Here is an 8,428-nt window from a genome sequence, read left to right as displayed (position 1 = left end):
GACCATCTTTAGGAGCCAATACAGTCATTAGTTACTTTTACACTTGAGTTCTCAAATGATGTTCTATAAATTTTAGTAAGTATTACCATGGACTCAACGTTACATGGCTTGCTTATTAGCTTGTCATGATAGAGGGTATACCAAAATCCTCCTTAAAAATTTTCTTTTAGCCCAATATCATGACATGCACCAGATTTTGGCATCCTCCAAGCATCCGTAGCCTTTTCTTTCCCGTGTCTTCATACATTTATAAAATTTGTAGAACTTACTCTCTCACCCAACCTGCCATTCCTTAGATTCTTAACATGACTTGAACTAAGTGTCAAAACCTATGAACGTGTACCTACATCTCACATTCTTCATTGTACACCAATCTCAACTATCTTTTACATCAGCATACTAGCTCTTCAATTTATCATAAACCACATACCTACTTACCTTCACTTGATGCATGATAGGGGTGAAACCTTAATTAGATTTTATATTGCTTTAAACATAAATTCTCCCTAACATAGTTTACGCTTTTGGGTGCATAATCAAGCATCATTTTCACACACATATTACTACCATGTGTATAGCCAAAATTAAGGAAAATATTAACATAAGATGACACATATTGAGGGCCAGATTTTATAAGGCCGACAGATCCCCCCTCAAAGGCCTACATGACCTAAAGGAGCTTAGTGGATTCCTTGATCATCATATGTCATTCTTGTCTTCTTGAAATCATCAATAAATAATAAATACAAGTATATTGTAGAGAAAAGGAGTGAAATCTATGGGGCTTTGGTTATGAGCTTCAAAACAAGTTCCATAGCATAGTAGTATATAAAAAGGTTCTTGAGATTCCAAATTATCTCTAGAAATCCTATTATATGACCTCTGTAATCTCCAAACCAGCTTTTGACCTCTTCTACAAAGTTGTAGATCTTGAAAAAAGCTAAGTATTAATTTCAATAGTTGTAGAATCCACTCTTTTATGAGTGATTTTTGATTGATTTAGTGAAGACTACTTATTTTTTACTTTTCAAAAATAATATTTGTATTTCCAAGAGGAGGTGGAAGAGTTCAAAGCATGGCAGTATGAATGTGGAGATTTGGCTTCTTTTTGCTATTTTTGAAGAGGCAAATGAATGTTCTAGGCTCTCAGCCCATCCACCTCTTTCGCGTCCCATTCCCACCCATCGTGAGCCGTACTTTGTTGTTTTGTATTGATTGGGAACTCACTTAAGCCTTGTGAAATTTTCGTGGGATCTTCCAAGAAAAATCCATGCACTTATAAAGTGACATTCATCTTCTAAAATTTTCTTAGCCATGAGTGCACTTCCTTGAATGCCTCATTATCGTTTGACATATGCTTTGTTGTGCTTTCTCTCTCTAGTATAGTCATTTTAGAGAGAGAAAAGCCATGATCAAACCTAAAATACATCAAATTAAATTTTGATGATATACCACTCCCTTGAAATCAAAGTCGTCCCTCGACTATGCATGTATGAAGTGGAAGGTAGCCCATTTTTTCTTGGGATCCACATTTCAGCGAGAATACTTTTCTTAAGCTAAAATGGTAAGTTTGTTGGAATTAGGGTTGCATAAAAATACACACAGCTTTGAGAAGATGAAGGAAGTTCAAGGCACACAATAGAGAGTGTATTACTTAGCGTGCAATGGAAAGATAGATAGCCCTAGAATGATGGGCATATATACAATGCACGGGGAAAAAAAACCTCCTAGTGAGAGAAAAAATGCCCGACGGTCCTAAGTGTGTCCACACACATCACTACCACATGTATATGGTAACAAATTCCCCCTGGAGTGATGCGGTGAACGAGAGCTGGCACATGAGTAAAGGGAAGTGTCATGCCCTGAGGACATGATCAGTCCACAAAGGAGAGTAAGCCCAAAGCTTTGCAAAATTCTTCAAACTTCTCACAAGGCAATGCCTTTGTGAAAAGATCTGCAAGGTTTTCCTGTGTTGGCACATAAGCCAAGCTAATCTCTCCTGCTGAGAGCCTCTCCCTGACATAGTGGTAATACACCTCAATGTGCTTTGTGCGAGCATGAAAATTTGGGTTCCTCACAACAACTGCCAATGCGCTCTGACTGTCAGTGTAGATAGTGTTGGCAATGTCCAACACCCAAATCAGTCCCATAAGGTGTCTGAGCCATACACACTCAACCGTAGCTGTGAAGAATGAATTGTACTCAACCTCACAACTAGAAGTGGCCACTGTAGGTTGCTTCTTGCTCAACCATGATATACATGAACTACCAAGCATTAAACAAAAACCGCTTATAGACACTCGAGTGTCAAAACAACGAGCCCAATCTGAGTCCAAAAAATCTTGTAAGTCTGGTGGCAATGATCCCCCCTTGGGATAAAAAAAGCCAAGATGTAAAGTGCCATTCAAGTAACAAAATCCTTTTGATTGCCTGCCAATTCTTAGACCCTAGGCTATGCATAAATCTGTTGACCTGTGAGACTGCAAACTAAATATCCAACCTTGTGTTGCATACATAAATGAGGCAGCCAAAAGCACTTTGGTAAAGAGTGACATCAACAGGATCACCAACATCGTGTGACTCAAGTTCAAACATATTTCCATGGGAGTGGTAATAGGTTTGCAATCCTCAAGTCCAAACTTACATAGCATTGTCTCTATGTAACTTTTCTGACACAAGGCAATACCACCATCACACTGCTTAAATTGTATACCCAAGTAATGATGCAACAGCCCCAAATCTTTCATCTTGAAAGTAGCATTCAAATCAGCCTTAAATTCAGCAATATGTACCTCATTGGGACCAGTGTTCAGCAAATCATCCACATAAAGAACAAAAATGAGAAGTGCATCGCCCTCACGCTTGACATACAATGTGCTTTCTGTTGGACTGTTATGAAATCATCGTTTGACCAAATGAGTGTCAGACTTCTCATACCAAGCACAAGGAGATTGCTTCAACCCCTAGACAAAGATTTGTTACATTTGCACACCTTATCCTCTTGTCCTTTCTTGACAAAACCGTGAGGCTACGTTACATAAACTTCCTCAAATATGTCACCATTCAAGAAAGCAGTAACATTGTCTGATTGATGTACATCCCAGCCAAAATGAGTTGCCAATGCACATAAAAAACGCACATTAGTCATACGACAAGTGGGAGCAAAAGTCTCTTTATAATCTATGCCTTTTTGTTGTTCATAACCCTTTGCAACAAGTCAATCCTATAGCGATCAATCTCACCATCCGTCTTGCGTTTCAACTTGTAAACCCACTTCGTACCAATGGTCTTTTTGCCAGGAGGCAAATCACATAAAGTCCATATGCTGTTTTCTATAAGTGCATCATATTCTAATTGCATGGCAGGCATCCAATTTTTTGAATTATGTGTGCTTTATCAAAAGATAGAGATTCCTCAACATCATGTAAGCTAGACACAGCCAAAGCATAACAATCTAATGCATAAGATGCATTGCAAGAGCCTGAACGAGTACAAGCAGACAAAGGTGCATCCAATTTACTGTCATGCAATGTATGCACAACCATTTGGCATACCTCTAGTCTGGTCATTTTCAGCCCTTTTCTCATGAAGTACATCATGTACATCTACATCAGTAATAGGCTGATTTGTAACATTTTCAAAAACCCTCATAGGGTGTACATTTTCCTCATTGCAATTTACATGCGAACTTTCACCAATAAATAGAGGCAACAAAGTGTCATAAATGTCCTATGAGCTGACATTACTGTGCCCAGTACATGACAGCAAGGGCTGAACAGAATCTTTCACAGACACAACATCCCGTGAGACCAAGATACACTTTATTTGCGGATGATACAACCTGTAACCTTTGCTTTCAGCACTATAACCAACAAAAATACAATTGACAGCCTTATAATCCAGTTTTCTACGTTGTGTTTGTGGCACCAAAGCATATGCTAAACAGCCAAAAACACACATGTGCTAAATAGAAGACTTTCTATCATGCCATGCTTCATATAAATTAATAGACTGCAAAAATTTTGTAGGACACTTGTTTAGTACATAAGTGGCACACATGATGGCCTCAAGCCAAAATAATGCGGCAAAGCTTGACTTTTGACCATACATCGTACCATTTTCGTAAGTGACTCGTTTTTCCTCTTAGCAACACCATTTTGTTGAGGCGTATAAGGCACTGTATATTGGTGTTTTATTCTACGACTAGCCAGAAATGCATTAAATTCATGAGACATATACTCCCCCCCTCAATCGGAACAGAGGGTGCCCATAGTATATTTCGAGACAATTTCAACCATAACTACAAATTGTTTGGAGGACATAAAACTTTGGACTAGCTTGTAGCGAAAATACCCATGCATGCCTGAAGTAATCATCAATCAAAGTCATGAATTAAAAAGGGAGTTTGCATGGAACCACAAACAACATTATGCACAAGCTGCAACCTGCATGTGGCCCTATTTGAACCATTCTTTGGAAACTTAGAACGCTGCATCTTACCCAAAATATAGCCTTCACAAACATGTTTGTAGTGGGCGGTAAAGAAGCAACCATGTCAGATTTCTGCAAAACGCAGCAAACTAGCAAAATTAGATGACCAAAACGTGCATGCCAAAGTTTTGCATCTAAAATAGCCTTTGAATCCAAAATTGCATTTGCATAATTCTGTCCACACTTGTCATACAAAGTAATCTTATACAGCCCACGGCATAAAATGCTAGCTGCAACAATTTCATCACCGAAGCTGAGATCATGTAAACTATATATTTGTCATCCACAAATTTGACTACAAGAACAAGTCTAGCAAGTGCAGATACAGACAAAATAATCTTCTTGATCCAAGGTACATAAAGTGCATCAACAAGTGTGAAAGAACTGCCATTTGCAACCAGTAAGCACAATCTTTCCAACTCCTTGAATCGGATAAGAGGCATTGTTGGCACAAGTAACTGAATTCCCATGAGGGACAGACTCAAAAGAGGTGAATAAATCATGATGTGAGGTAATGTGTTTTGTAGCACCACTGTCAAAATACCACACATGTAAATCTGCAGCAGCTGACATGCATGCATCATGGACAACAGGATTATAGTTACACTCTGTACTAAAAGCCCATTCTGCATCAACATCAGCATCATAGTCTCCTTTCGATTTTCCATGAGCTTATGGGGAGGTGATTAACATTTTGACAAATAGGTGCATGCCATGTGTACAAGAATGGTGGGTGTATAAGATATGTGTAAGAGTGGTCAAAGGATGCACTTTTCTCCCCAAAAAGGAGGTGGAACATTTTATGATTTTTGGCATTCCATAACTCCCACATATGATCTCCAATTTTGAGCGAAGATAATAGATCCAGAATCTACACATAGAGCTCTTTCCATAGATATGCTACATGATATGGTTTTACCCGCTAAATTTTAAATTCCATTCTGGGGGGAAATTTGAATTCAAGTAAACTAGCCGTTTTGCTTGTTTGAATTCAAAAATTATCCTTTGATTACTTTCATAGTAGTAAAGATTTGACTTCCTTAAACTGCCAAATAAAGAGGCCTTCCTAGACCCCATTCTCTTTCTAATGCACAGAAGACTCAACAATAACTGCATTTGTAGTGGAACCACCCTCTTTCTTCTTAGCCTCTTTGGCCTTCAACTTAGGACACTGCTTGATCAAGTGATCATTAGCTTTACAATAATGGCAACGCATCTTCTTTTTGTCCTTATCACCAGAATTTCCAGACGAATTGCTGCTAGCAAAAGCATTAGCAACAGGTGATTTTCCACTCGTAGAAGAATCATAAGAAGTGGTTGCATTACTGTTACCACCCTTTCTTTGAGCAACAATAAAAGCCTCTTCAACTGCACGCTGTCTAGTCCTGTTTTTTGTGGAAAGTGACTCTTGCAATAGCAATGTGCATAACGCATCAAACTTGACAACTTTAGGATTTCCTTGGGTCATAAGTCTCCAAGTACTAGTAAAAGTCTTGTAAGAATCTCGTAAGGCATCAAGGACAGTCTGAAATGACTTCACCTATAGAAATAAGTTGCTCATTGATATCCTTGACACCCAGCAAGGAAAGTGTCCATATCATCTTCCTCATGCATAATCAACTCATCTCTTTACACAGCAAATGCAATTTTTGCCTCATTGCGGGTTGCATAAAGACCAACCAGAATATCCCAAACCTGTTTTTCATATTTAGTTGAACGAATGTGAGGAGTAATGGTGCGCTTCACAAACAATGCAATCAATGCATCAGCCTACACATCCTTTATATCCCAACGAGATTGTTTTGTTATACGCAAAACAACTCTAACAGCAGCAAGACTTGCAACATCCTCAACATCGTCTACATCCTCAGAACCAGGACATACATCAATGCCCTGTATAATATTCCAAATGCCCTCTGACACAAGAACATGTTGCATCATGTAAGCCCACATAGGGTAATTGTCCCCATCTAATATGTCCTCAGCAGCAAACATCTTGAACACATCTGAGTTGTTGTTAGCCATGGTAAATGTTGCACCTGATGTCAAAACTGTCCAAAAAGAGGAGAAACAAATCGGAAACAACACATGCTATATAGCACAAACCATAGAAGAGTGTAAGGGACTTGTTATACACAAAATAGCACTGATAAAATTTTTGCACAAAATGACAAAATAGCATGTGCAGTACTACCTGTAGTGGAAATAGAGGCCGAAATGTGCTCGATCAAAAATCTCAGTAGACTAAGCTTTACAATTTTACCCAAAAATTTTGACGACCTGCGATTGCTTGGCAAAGCTCATTGAAATCGGAGAAAGTGAGCAGGCATGTGCTAGAGCTATTGACGACTAAGCCCGGGACAATTCAACCTGCTCTGATACCAGTTGTTGGAATTAGGGTTGTAGGAAAATACACATAGCTTTGAGAAGACGGAGGAAGGTTAAGGCACACAACAAAGAGTGTATTACTTAGTGTGCAATGGAAAGATAGATAGCCCTAGAATGATGGGCATATATACAATGCACGGGGGAAAAAACCTCCTAGTGAGGGAAAAAATGCGCTGATGGTCCTAAGTGTGTTCATAGACATCACTATCACATGTATATGGTAACAAATTTTAGAACAAGTTTTAGTGATGTAACCGTCACAAAACTTATTTCTTGAAAGCATTGGTGTACTTTAAAAACATTTTAATTCACAGTAATTTGAAAGAAAGCAAACATCGAATTACATTATTAAACCTTTTGTATATCCATATCTTAGTTTACACTTAAGCCATGAAGGAGCTTTTAGACTTACAATAAAGGATTGGTATCCTTTCGCTGGGGTTCCTAGGGGTCCATTGGAGGTGTACCCTTAAATGGCTTCAGTAGACTCACATGAAACATACCAGTGCTCATATAACTTCAATCTATAAGATCGTGTATCATTGATTCTTTGGAAAATCTAAAATGGATTGTGGTATCTCTTAGCGAGTTTAACATGCAATTTTTGATTGCTTGTATGTTTGTCTTGCCAGTTCTTTGCCCATATTTTGAGATAATCGCGCCTTAGGAAATTTAAGCAAAACCCATTCTTCTTGCTTAAACTATAAAGGTATTTTATTTTATCAACAACTCTTTTTTGTTTTTGTTGTGTCACTTGAATAGCTTCATTTAACTGTTGAAAATCTATCTTAATGTCCCATACAGTTTCATCACTTATAAATTGATCCATTTTTGAGATAGGTGGAGTCTTTGGCAACCTTTAATTATCTTAAATTGAGACTTGCCTCTAGAAGTATACACCATGCTACTGTATGCAAATTCTACTAAAGGTAAGTATATCTCTCATTGATTATCTTGGTCCTTCTCACCAACATAGCTTTTGAGAATATTCAAATTTTCAACTTCACTTTGGCCATCCATTTGAGGGTGATATGATGAAGAGAAATCAAGATATGTACCCATGTTTTCAGATAGCCATCTCCAAGAGAGACTTTTCATACATGCTCTCTATCACACACTATTGAACTTTGGTAGACCATGGTACTTAAAACTTTGGGAAATGAACAAAGTAGCTAGGTAATGTGATTTAATAAACTTTTTAATAGTAATAAAATGAGCATATTTACTAAGTCGATCAAACTATTATACAAATGCTTGTATTTCAATGTATAGATTTATGGAAAAAGATAAAGTCCATAGAAATACTTTTCCATGGAGCTTCTGGAATGGAAAAGAAATCAGATTGATGCTATTAGTGTACCATCCCATTACAAAAACTATACATTTCAAGATAGAAAGAATGTGGTTCAACAATCAATGAGGGAGTTGAAAGAGCTTGGGAATCTTATGATAGAAGCTAAGAAAATAGATCTAGCCTTGCCGGGTGAAGATCCAAAGCCACTACTGACCTATCTTCTGAGGAATAAGAAATTGTGATCAAAACCCTTAA

This window comes from Adiantum capillus-veneris, chromosome 2, assembly GCF_014529385.1.
Source record: "Adiantum capillus-veneris isolate H3 chromosome 2, ASM1452938v2, whole genome shotgun sequence".
Classification (NCBI taxonomy): domain Eukaryota; kingdom Viridiplantae; phylum Streptophyta; class Polypodiopsida; order Polypodiales; family Pteridaceae; genus Adiantum; species Adiantum capillus-veneris.
Note: the sequence above shows the minus strand (reverse complement) of the source record.